The sequence below is a fragment of the Gopherus flavomarginatus genome, chromosome 3 (genome assembly GCF_025201925.1).
Source record: "Gopherus flavomarginatus isolate rGopFla2 chromosome 3, rGopFla2.mat.asm, whole genome shotgun sequence".
In the NCBI taxonomy this organism is placed as follows: domain Eukaryota; kingdom Metazoa; phylum Chordata; order Testudines; family Testudinidae; genus Gopherus; species Gopherus flavomarginatus.
In genome coordinates this window covers 149,344,361-149,357,509 of record NC_066619.1, presented here as the reverse complement: position 1 = coordinate 149,357,509, position 13,149 = coordinate 149,344,361, and positions in this window count along the sequence as shown.

Genomic DNA, 13,149 nt, shown 5'->3' with positions numbered 1-13,149 from the left:
CCAGAAACACCAGTGTTGAATAAGGTACATGTGCAAGAAGAAGCAGGTTGTCGCCTCATATAACAGAAAGATCTTACAGTCCACATAATTTTGACAGATAACACTTCATGATCATGGGAGACTTTAACTTCCCAGATATAGACTGGAGGACAAGTGCTAGTAATAGTAATAGGGCTCAGATTTTCCTAGATGCAATAGCTGATGGATTCCTTCACCAAGTAGTTGCTGAACCAACAAGAGGGAATGCCATTTTAGATTTGGTTTTGGTGAGTAGTGAGGACCTCATAGAAGAAATGGTTGTAAGGGACAACCTTGGTTCGAGCAATCCTGAGCTAATTCAGTTCAAACTAAATGGAAGAATCAAGAAAAATAGATCTGTGACTAGGGTTTTTGATTTCAAAAGGGCTAACTTAAAAAAATTAAGGAAATTAGCTAGGGAAGTGGATTGGACTGAAGAACTTGGGGATCTAAAAGTGGAGGGGGCCTGGAATTACTTCAAGTCAAAGTTGCAGAAACTATCAGAAGCCTGCATCCCAAAAAAGGGGAAAAAATTCATAGGAGTTGTAGACCAAGCTGGATGAGCAAGCATCTCAGAGAGGGGATTAAGAAAAAGCAGAAAGCCTACAAGGAGTGGAAGATGGGAGAGATTAGCAAGGAAAGCTACCTTATTGAGGTCGGAACATGTGGGGATAAAGTGAGAAAGGCCAAAAGACATGTAGAGTTGGACCTTGCAAAGGGAATTAAAACCAACAGTAAAAGGTTCTATAGCCATATAAATAAGAAGAAAACAAAGAAAGAAGAAGTGGGATCACTAAACACATAGCGTAGAGTGGAGTTTAAGAATAATCTAGTTATGGTCCAATATCTAAACAACTACTTTGCCTCAGTCTTTAATGAGGCTAATGAGGAGTTTAGGGATAATGGTAGCATGACATGGGAATGAGGATATGGAGGTAGATATTACCACATCCGAGGTCGAAGCCAAACTCAAACAGCTTAATGGGACTAAATCAGGGGGCCTAGATAATCTTCATCCAAGAATACTAAAGGAACTAGCACATGAAATTGGAAGCCCATTAGCAAGAATTTTAAATGAATCTGTGAACTCAGGGGTTGTACAATATGACTGGAGAATTGCTAACATAGTTCCTATCTTTAAGAAAGGGAAAAAACATGATCCGGGCAACTATAGGCCTGTAGGTTTGACATCTGTAGTATTCAGGGTCTTGGAAAATTTTTTGAAAGACAAAGTAGTTAAGGACATTGAGGTCAATGATAATTGGTACAAAATACAACATGGTTTTGCCAAAGGTAGATCGTGCCAAACCAACCTGGTCTCCTTCTTTGAGAAGGTAACAGATTTGTTAGACAAAGGAAACACAGGGGATCTAATTTACCTCGATTTCAGTAAGGCATTTGATACGGTTCCACATGGGGAATTATTAGCTAAATTGGAAAAGATGGGGATCATTATGAAAATTGAAAGGTGGATAAGGAACTGGTTAAAGGGGAGACTACAATGGGTTGTACAGAAAGATGAACTGTCAGGCTGGAGCGAGGTTACTAATGGAGTTCCTCAGGGATCGGTTTTGTGACTAGTCTTATTTAATCTTTTTATTACTGACCTTGACACAAAAAATGGGAATGTGCTAATAAAGTTTGTGGATGACACGAAGCTGGAAGGTATTGCCAGTACAGAGAAGGACTGGGATATCCTACAGGAAAATCTGGATGACCTTGTAAACTGGAGTAATAGTAATAGGATGAAATTTAATAGTGAAAAGTCCAAGGTCATGCATTTAGAGATTAATAAAAAGAATTTTTGTTATAAGCTGGGGAGTCATCAGTTGGAAGTAACAGAGGAGGAGAAAGACCTTGGAGTATTGGTTGGTCACAGGATGACTATGAACCACCAATGTGATATGGCCATGAAAAAAGCTAATGCGGTCTTGAGATACATCAGGCGAGGTATTTCCAGTAGAGATAGGGAGGTGTTAGTGCCGTTATACAAGATGCTGGTGAGACCTCATCTGGAATAGTGTGTGCAGTTCTGGTCTCCCATGTTTAAGAAGGATGAATTCAAACTGGAACAGGTACAGAGAAGGGCTTCTAGGATGATCCGAGGAATGGAAAACCTGTCTTATCAAAGGAGACTCAAAGAGCTTGGCTTGTTTAGCCTAACCAAAATAAGGCTGAGGGGAGATGTGATTGCTCTCTATAAATATATCAGAGGGATAAATATCAGGGAGGGAGAGGAATTATTTAAGCTTAGTACCAACGTGGACACAAGAATAAATGGATATAAATTGACCATCAGGAAGTTTAGACTTGAAATTAGATGAAGGTTTCTAACCATTAGAGGAGTGAAGTTCTGGAACAGCCTTAGGAGGGGAATAGTGGGGTCAAAAGACATATCTGGCTTCAAGACTAAGCTTGATAAGTTTATAGAGGGGATGGTATAATGGGATAGCCTAACTCTGGCAATTAGTTGGTCTTTGACTATTAGTGGTAAATATGCTCAATGATCTGTGATGGGATGTTAGATGGGGTGGGATCTGAGTTACTGCAGAGAATTCTTTCCTGAGTGCTGACTGGAGAGTCTTGCCCACATGCTCAGGGTTTAACTGATTGCCATATTTGGGGTCTGGAAGGAATTTTCGTCCGGGGCAGATTGGCAGAGGCCCTGGGTTTTTTTTTGCCTTCCTCTGCAGCTTGGGACAGGGGTCATTTGCTGGAAGATTCTCTGCACCTTGAAGTCTTTAAACCATGATTTGAGGACTTCAGTGGCTCAGACATAGGTCTGATAGAGGAGTGGGTGGGTGAGATTCTGTGGCTTGCATTGTGCAGGTGGTCAGACTAGACGATCATAATGGTCCATTCTGACCTTAAAGTCTATGAGTCTATGATTTCCTGTTGAACAAAACAAAACAAAAAATTAAAAAAAAATTATTTGAAAATGCCTTTTTTCTTGGACAAAAATTTAATTTTTGCCAAACCATTTTCCAGTGGGAAAGTGTTTCACTTGAAAATGTTTGACTAATTCTAAAGTCATATAGATGCATAGCCCAGAAAGGACCACTTCAATAATCTAGTCTGATGTCCTGCTTAACACAGGCCAGAGAACTTCCAAGAATTAATTCCTGTGTATGATCTAGCAGGTTCTCCCTTCAAGGCTCCTGTGTTCCCACTGCAGGTATTTGGGAATGGTAGGGTTCCATGACATTGCTCCACTCATGCAGTGTGTTGATAGCTGGAGAAGAAGAGAGTGAGATAGTGGTTATTCAATCATGCTGCATAGTTAATGTTAAACTGACACATTTCTGTGATATAAATATATTAAATTAAAGTACCATTACTTAATAGTAATGCACATGCCTTAGCATATTCAATTATGTGCTAAACAGCCTTTCCCTCTTCTTCCATATTGGGGCTTAGAGGATTACTGGAACTATGTATCAAACAGTCATTCATATTTTTGTGCCGGGCTCCAATAACATGTTATGCTTACAGGACACAAGAGGTAATAATCGTTGTATTCAGCCAGGTCTGAATACTCTCTTAATAGCTGTGCAATAGGCTTAGCGAGGCTGACAAAGTGGCCCCTTTTTCATGTCTGTTCAATTAGAGATAATAGTTGAAGGCATTAATCACACATATTTTCAACAAAACTTTCCTCAGCTAAAGACACCCTGCGAATGATGTGGTCCAATGCACATCCGCCCATTACCGTTGCTATGGCTCTAGGGTGCCTGATCTGAAAGACAGGATACAATCAGAACCGAGACAATGAGTGGATTTTCATATTTAATGGGGTGGGTTTTCGGGTTGGCGCAGCAAACTCAATGGCACTGACCTTTGTCTGACCTTGCATTTTCCCCTCACAGCTGCAACTAGGGGGGAAGGAGGGAGCTTCCTCCCAGGAATCTTGAAAGCACGCCTGACAGTAAAAATAAGACCATGATGGGGCTTTTATCAGCTTCCCTATTCATAACAAAGTAGATTAGATGGTTATAATTGATGTGGAATCGTCCCTTACTATTGATTCATCCCTGGTTCTTGAGACTGTATTTTTTGGACTGTTGAATCAGTTTGAACCTGGAGTTTGTTGAACCCAGTCAGCAAAGTTTGGGTGATTAGCACTTCTAAACATACGGGCAACCAAAAGCCAAGGGACAGTTCCACCTTCAAGCTCCACAAGGGAGACAATGAGACCTAGACTGTCATGTTCAAATGAGCCTAAGGGAGTTAGGAACCAAATTCCAATGGGATTTGGTTGCCTATTTCCCTTAGACTTCTTTGAGATCCACCCTAATGGTTAGATGAGGAGACTCAGAGCCAGGGCAGAAGCCAAAGTTTTGTGTTCGATGCTCACCTTGGGCAATACACTCAAGCCAAAATGTTCAGAAATAAGTCTCCTCACTGTGGCTGCCTCTCCTTTTGGGTGCCCAGCATTGGGACAGCTTTCAAAAGCATCAAGAAAAATTAGTCAGAAGTGTCTCATGCTGGGTATCCAAGAATAGAAGGACCCAATTGAGCGGACAAATTAAAAATTCAAGCCATGGCCTTTCTACTCCTCAATTTACCCCACTGATAAAGCAAACAGTATTATAATACAGAGAAGATCATTATAATGTACTTTGATGTGCCGAATAAGGCCCTGATCCAAAGCCAGCGTAAGCAATCCTATTGACTTCAACCTGTTTTGGATCAGGGCCTAACTGCAAGGCATTACGAGTGTTCAGTAGATGACCATCGCTATCCTGGAAGCCATGATTGCTACAGTGTCACACTAGCTATTGGTACTTCTGTGAGTGGTCAAACAATACAAGTGTAAACCTTCCACAACCCACGTTTCCATTGTATTCACAGGGAGACTGGGGTGAGATACAGCTGGCTGACAGCAGATGAGAAAATCAGATGTTTAGGAGCTGATCCAAAGCCCTATGCAGTCAATGGAAAGATTCCCATGATCTTCCATGGGCTTTGGTTCAGGTCTTCAAGTGACAATTTCCACTGGAGGTTCAAAGCACTTGATAACTAATTCCCCTTGCTAGTTGCTATAGAAAAGGCTCCTTGGAAGGGTATTCACTTAACCGCAGCAGAGATAATAGTTGTCTCTAGGTTAATGGTAGATGCCACCACTCAGTTTGCCGTGGAATTTCAGAAATCTTCTAAGTGTCCAAGCATCCTTTTACAGGCTAGGAAAAGCCACTAGACTCATACCATTTCCTCAGGCAAAGCTGTTCTGTCTAGTATTGTTCAACAGTTGATGTTAGGCACCAACCAGAAAACATCCTTAAGATAAGATGGGAGTAGAAGGAGGAAGAAGTGGGCAACTTCCATTGAAATCCTTGGGAACTTCGTGAAAGTTTCTCTGCAGCCAGATGAAATCTGACAGAATAACGCTGAACGTGACTTAATTGGGAAAGCATTTGTCACAGGCTATCACCCACTGCATAAGAAATTATAAACACTGTATGTCAAACAGGAACAGTCGCAGCGCTTGCCACTGCATAGCAAGGTTGCAGTTGTATCCTATATTACCGCCTGTCATTAGGACAGACCTTCATGAATTACGGAGTGTCTTTTCCTTCCTTAGCCCTACAGTAGTAACATGGTTTGCTAAGTACATTGTCATGGCAAAAAATGTTTGCTCTTCTTTTAGTTTTTAAATAGTTATTATAGCAGGCAACAGATAAAGCTACAAAACCTCAGTGTTGTCAGCTCTCATGAATTTACAGCTGCTATTCATAATATTTGGAGATTTCTTAAAGTCCCAGCTCCTGGATTCCAGTGATTAAGGGAGAATCTCAGCTTTCCTTACAAAATAAAATAAAATAACCTTAGGTTTGCAAGTCTCGTGCCTACAAAGAAAAGTTTGAAAACATGACCTGAGTGTAACTTAGACGCTCAAAAAAAAAATAATCCAGAAGGTAAATTAAAACCTGATAATATATTATTTTTCAAAAATTTCATGATTTTGAGGTTTCCGATTCATGATATTTCAAATAGTAAGAATCTTACAGGTGTTACTACTGTTTTCAGGTCTTCACAAAATTAGGAAACATTCCCCCGTTTTACTGAAATTTTCCATGGTGAAAAGTTTTTGGACAGTAAGCTTTTTGGGCTAGAGACTATCTTTTTGGGCTGTGTTATCACAGCACAAGGGGGTCCAGGGCCATGACTGGAACTTTGTAGACTTTATGGTAGTCATTATTTTTTTTATCAAGAGGTAATGAAAGCACTTCTCCTGTTAGTAAAAACCTTCTTGCAACTTTTGCTGAATAGTGATACACGGAAAATGGCTGACGTCTGAAGACTGCCAGGTGGCTGGAAGACAGCCCTTACTCACAACTGATGCATGGACAGGTTCTGGCTGAAAATGGTTTTGTTTAGATAAAGTTACAAACAGAGGCAAATCTCTTTGCTATCCAATCTGAGAAAGGGACTGTGTGTTGCTGCATTGTAGCAGCCTGCATGGAACCAGCATGGAAAGAGGAGCACAGGTTGCAAGAAGGAAGCCTTTGGAGGAGCAGGGCCGACCCTTCCATTTAGGTGACCTAGGCGGTCGCCTACGGCACCAGAATTTGGAAGAGTGGCAGACTGCTCCAGTGGACCTCCCGCAGGCGTCCCTGCGGATGGTCCACTGGTCCCGCGGCTCCGGTGGAGCATCCGCAGGCACGCCTGCGGCAGGTCCACCGGAGCCCCGGGACTGGCGAGCCGGCCCTGCGCCTAGGGCGCCAGAAACCTTGGCGCTGCTCCTGTGGAGGAGGCAACGATGGTCAGCCTGTGTGCACATGGTTGGAATGCCAGTTGCAGCATCTCTGTAAAGAGGTCTCATAGGCTACATCTACACTGCACATCACTTGTAGTTGTGTGTTGGGTATGTGTAGTGTGTAGTTACACACCCCAGTGAAAAGTGGGCTGCATCCACACCATGGTGTTTGGCTGCATGTCAGTGAAACGCTGTGGCAGGGGAAGGCAGCAGGGAAAGGCTCCAGCAGCTTCCCACTGCTGGAGTCTTTCACTGAGGCGAGGAAAGACTCTGGCAGGGACAGAGGGGAGCTTCCGAAGCCAGACCCTGCTGCCACAGGGAAACATTCCAGCACAGGTGTAAATAGCAGTGTAGCTGGGGAAAGCATGACTTGGGCAAGCAAAGCACCAGGCTTTTGTGACAGCAGCAGTCCATGCAGAGGAGTGAGTCCTGCAGCTCATCCTAAAGGAGTGACAATAGAACCTTTATCCAGCCCCACACCATCATGTACTCGGCACGTTACATATTAACTATTTGACAAGCTTTATGGACAGGCCCAAGGCCCTGATTTAAAACTATTTTAACACCAGGTACCACATGTAAGAGTATCTGTCTAGGAGATTTTGACACATCTTTTGCATTAAACTAACAGACTTTAAGGCCAGAAGAGACCACCATGATCATCTAGTCAGGCCACAGAACCTCACCCACCCACTCCTGTAATAGATGCCTAGCTGCTGCCTGAGTCACTGAGGTCCTCAAATCATGGTTTAAAGACATCAGTTTACAGAGATTCCATCATTTACTCTAGTTTAAACTAGCAAGTGGCCTCTTTCACCAAACAAATTTGGTCCAAGAAACCATATTACCTTAACCATTTCTTCTCTCTAAACTGAAACATTGACTTTTTCAGACTTTTTCTTTTGTCATGAACAATTTGGCAAAACTAACAGTTTTGGTGTCACTGAATCTGCATTTTTTGTTGAAAAATTTTACCCAGCTCTATTGTGAAGTAGTTCGTAACAGCCGCTAGTGGAGATGGGATATTGTGTTAGAGGAACCACTGCTCTGATCCATAATGATAATTCCTATGTTCTTTTGACAGAGTGAGTTTATAGGGTACTTTAAAAGCTTTTGGGATTTGTAAAAGCAGATCAAATTTTGATTCAAGTATTCCTGACAATGAAGATAATTTGTTAGGGAGATTTACCCTTTCTCAGCTTTCTAACAACTTCATATCAGATGGCTGGATGGGTTTTCAGTTGTCTGTTTGCCTCTTCCTAAAAGGGTTATCCTCTATCAAGACTCAGTAAGACTTGTTGAGCTTTCATGCTGCAAAGAAAAATCAGATATTTTTTCTTCCATGTTTTAACAGGCTCTTTCTACAGAAGCCTTCTTAGTACTAAATGTCTGTCTCACTTTCAGTGATTCAAAACACAACACTAAAGTCTATAGCGAGAGGCTGTTAGAGGCACTTAGATAGAACAGAAAATTTATCTACGGACTCTTCTACATTCACTGCTATTGTTATGGCCAAAGGAGAATTCAAGAGGCTGGATGAACTGAATAGTACTCTCTCTCTCTCTCTCTGTGTGTTAACAAAACAGAATTTTTGTCCACTGGATCAAATGAAAGATTTCATTTCAATGTGGAGCACTTTTTAAAATATTTTGCATTATTTAAAAATAAAATGGAAGGAAATTTCCAGATAAAATGTTGTTTTCAACTGAACATTGAAATGTTTAATTTTGAAACTGTCAAAATGAAGTGCTTTGACTTTTTCAGATGCCCCTCTTCCCCCAGCATGAACAATTTGGCGAAAGACACAAATTCACAACATGTTTTGGGGTTGCCAAATCTGTGCTTTTCCCCAAAAAAGGTTTGACCCAAAAATTTCTACACATCTCTACTCAGCACCCTGGCAGTTGAGAACAGCGCAGATGTGGCGGGATGGTCACCCACTCCGGCCCTGAAGGGATTAAACCAGGCTGGGTAAGGGGCTGAGGCTGCGAGAAGGCTGCTGCTGGGGTAAGCGGCAAGCCTGGGCTGGAAGGTGAAACAGCCACAGCTGGTGCGACGCCCCAATCAGGGCCAAGCTGGTCCTTCTAAGAGGACAGGGGTCCAGGAGCTCAGAGTTAAGGAGTCTCTCTCTAGTTGTGGAGAGTGAGGAGCCTGGCTGCAGGGCGCTGAGCAAGGCACCTGGAGTGGAGCAGGGCTGGGGAAAGGCCAGAGTAGCTAGGAAGCTCTGGCCTGGAAAGCCCCAGGCTGCAGGCCTTGACAAAGGCCGGAAGGGGTACTGGGGTTGCAGAGGTGCAGCCCAAGGCTCAGGCCTTTGGCGGCTTGCCTGCGGGAGGTCCCCTGTCCCACGGATTCGGCGGCACGCCTGCAGGAGGTCTACCAAAGCCGCGGGACCAGCGGACTCTCAGCAGGCATGCCGCCGAAGGCAGCCTGCCTGCCGCCCTCGTGGCGACCGGCAGAGCGCCCCCCATGGCTTGTCACCCCAGGCACGTGCTTGGCATGCTGGTGCCTGGAGTTGCCCCTGCAAAGGGTAGGCAGAGGCAGCAGGTCCAAACCCCGCTTGCCGATGATGAGTGGCTTGTACACTGCAGTCTGCCCCAGTGAGCAGGGGCAAGATGGTGACTGGCAGTAGCCCAAGACAAAGGCGAGGTGAGGATAGGGGGTTGGGGGTTCCCCTGGGAGGGGAGACCTGGAGAGCTGAAGGGGTACTGCCAGGGGGCAGCACCCAAGGGAAAGGGGCACCGGGGTCCAGGAGGGACACGGGGCCAGTGATAGGCACGACTCAGACCTGTGGAGGGCGCTCCAAAAGCTGGAAAGCTAATTCTTTGGATGACCAGCAGGAGGTGCTGCAGGGTGAGTTGTCGCCCCGTTACAGCAGAACTCTCCTGCCATCCTCCACATTGAGTACAAGGATTCAGGACTTTTGAAAAAAATTTTAGCCTTTTATATAAAAATATTTAATGAGGTTGGCTATAAATAAGCTTAAAACTTAGATGAGAAAAATAGAAAAAAATGTATACGATGTTCTTCCCAGCTACCAATTGCCCAATGTACCCTGTGCTCTGTGTACCTACATATTAGTGCAATTGCTATTCTGGGGAGGACGAGTCTTCGGTGGTTTATATTTTACATTGACAAGCACATCAACAGCAACAATCAAAATAAATTGATCAGAATATGTAATGCAAAAAATGAGCTGGCCAAGATTTTCCAGAAGTGACTAGCGATTTGGGGTGTCCAACTTGACACCTTGAACAGGTCTGATTTGCAGAGGCGGGATGCTCAATGCTTTCTGAAAATCAAATCCTTTTAAAGTGTCGCAAGTTGCACACCCCAAAATTAAGGTTTCTAAATTCATGCCACTTTTGAAAATCTTGGCAAATTATACTGAATGAAATTCAGCTGGCAGCTGAAAAGGTAGCCTTTAACCTTGTGTCAGTCAGTGCTGTTGCCCTGAGTTGGGAGTACATCTGTGACTGACACATACACCAATGCCTTTTGGAATAAACTTGGAGGCTAGTTCCAGCCCTTTCTCCCCCACAAAGGGAACTTTCCTTTAGCATCATGTAGAAGCAGTGATTTCCCTCTGCAGTACATGTGCAGAAAATCCACTTGTTTAATTAAGCTTGGCGATGTGAGCCCTCTGTTCATTCATTTTAATAGACAGATATACAAGTACAGTGTCTGCCGGTATTACATTACATGTCAGCAGGTTGTTGACTTCTTAACCAGACTACTAGTCACAGTGGGTTTAGCAAGGGGCTAGTCAAGCCAAGTTAAAGGTGGCAAATCCAGTCTGTCTTTAGATAGAATGACAACAGCCTCATGTTTTTATTGAGCTGGGGAATCAAGCCACAGTAGTTTTTCCTCAAAGGGATACCCTCGTGCATAGGGCTGGAGGAGACCTCAGATTACATCTATGGAAAGAAAATCCTAGCTCTCCACTCCAGTAACCCTTAACAGCAACAAGCCATCTCACTTACCCCAGCCTTAATATCCACTGCATCCAGCTGTGAGAAATAGATAAACAACAGTAGCTGAATGTTCTTTCCAAAGAATGCAAGTGAAAAAGTGGATATTGCAACATACACCATCATTAGGTTTCAGAGTTAACAGTTTTATTGGAAAGGTTCTTTTCAAATTGTCTACAGGCTCAGTCATTATACCATTGTATCACCTATTGTACTAGGAGTTATACAAACACAGCAAGAAATCATCCCTAGGAGAAAGAGTTCACAATCTAGCACACAAGACAAAAGCATAAAGTGACTTGCCCAAAGTCACACACAGCAGATCAATAGCAGAGCCAGGAATAGAAGCCAGTGTTGCATTCACTGGACCCCACTGCCTCACAGGAAGAGGCTACTGCTTTCATACCACACCATGACCAGACTACCTCTCCAACTTATTTCAATTCTATTTTATTATTAAATATTAAATGAAGTTCTCTTCTACCTTTAACTGAAGTACAAAAAGAAGATTTTTTTCTTTTTTCTTTTTGCTTTTTAACTTCAAGAACTGTTTGAAAAAAAAAAGTTGCCTACTTGTGACCCCATTATTTATGTCTCTGAACCAGGCTGTAACCCAGCTCTCACTTAGACTGTAAAGTCTATGGGACAGAGACCATCTTTGTTTTGTGTTTGTACAGTACCTATCACAATGGGATCCTGGCCCATGCCTGGGGAGTCGAGATGCTACAGCAACACAAATAACAACCAGGGGCTTCTAACGCAAGGAAACACTCAGCAGGGTCAAAGGCAAGTGAATAGAGTGCATGGTGAAGAGTAGTTTTGAATCAGGATGAGTCATTCATGAAGTGACTGTACACGTTTGTTGTCAATCAGTTAAGCACGTCCCACTCGGTTAGCCATCATAGCTGCCTTCCCCCAGTTGGGGCTCAATAGTCCAAGAATATAAACAAAAAGCTTCAATTGCCCTAGTCCTAATTTCATAGGAGAGTTAACACCGATGGCCAAGTTTTTCTGTTTGTTTGTTTTAAGTCTAGGCCTCTTATCTCACTGGTCTTTGATCTGATCTAAGAGCCAGGCGGGCACTCATCACATTTACTATTCAATACCAGGAAATTGCCGCTCTCTCATTCATTTAATGGTGACAATGAGCAATCACAGAGTAGCCATACAGGAAGAAAAAGAAACATAATTGCTCCATAATGCTGCAGAGAGAGACAAAGAGGATAATTAGCATTATAACACAGCTGAGAGAACCTGATTGGTCACTAAGCGTCCCCAAGCCATGCCATTGTCAGACAGCAATCCACACTATAGTCCTTTGTGTATGAAATGTCAAAGAAACATATTATTATGTGTATCACACAGAGACCTCAACATTCACTGAGCTAGAATCACGCAGAACAAGAGCCAGCCCCTGTCCGCCAAGTGGCACAGCCGGTGCCCCAGGACCTTTAAATCTTGAGGGGCCACGCCTCTTCCAGTTGAGGCCATGCCTCTCCTGGTTGAGGCCACGCCTCCCTCAGGACTCCGGCAGTACTGGTAAGTCCTGTAAGTTACTTTCACCCTTGCCTAAGAGAAAGAGAAACAAGGTAGGGGAGGTAGTATCTTTTATTGAACCAACTTTGGTTGGTAAGAGACAAGTTTCCAAGCCACACAGACCTCTTCTTCAGGTCTGGGAAAGTTACTCTCAGCCTCAGAGCAAATTCAAGGATGAACAGAGAGTTTAGCATAAGCAGTTAGCACATGTTGTAAGGGACCATTCAAGATGGAGTGGCCCGTTAACATCTCTGCAGTCACAGGACAAAAGGAGGTGGTTAGTGGGTTACAGTTTGTTGTATTCAGCCAAAAATCCAGTGTTCCTGTTCAGTCCATGATTGTTTCATCTAGTAGAGTTATTACATCACCCACCTAGTCTCTCTAATATCCTGGGTCCATGACTAAACTACAGAGCTAAGTGGACGATCAGAAACCGCTGTAATTCCACTGCTTGTAAATGTTTGCACAACGTTCCTTGTGTTGGCGCAGCACCTCCACAGTTGGTGTTCTTGCACCGACAGAGAGCAGTGCACCATGGGTAGTTATCCTATTGTGCATATTGTCATCTTCTCCAGCTAGGAGTTTTGGGAATGGATCACAGTGCATAGTGGGGGCAGAATCAGCTCCACCATTGCATCAACTATGTATCCTTCACCCACTGTAGGTGTAATTCTAGCAAGGAAAAAGAGCAACCAGGTGTTTCTGGCAAGAACATGCAGACCGTCCTGTTTATTGTTCATGGTTTCATTATGCTGTAGTGGTGGCGGGTTTTTATTTGTTTGTTTTTTACTGTTACTATTTCTTCTGTAATTTTTATTAGGGGAAGCTTGAAAAAGTGACCTAACTGTAACCTAAAGGCTCAAAACAGAG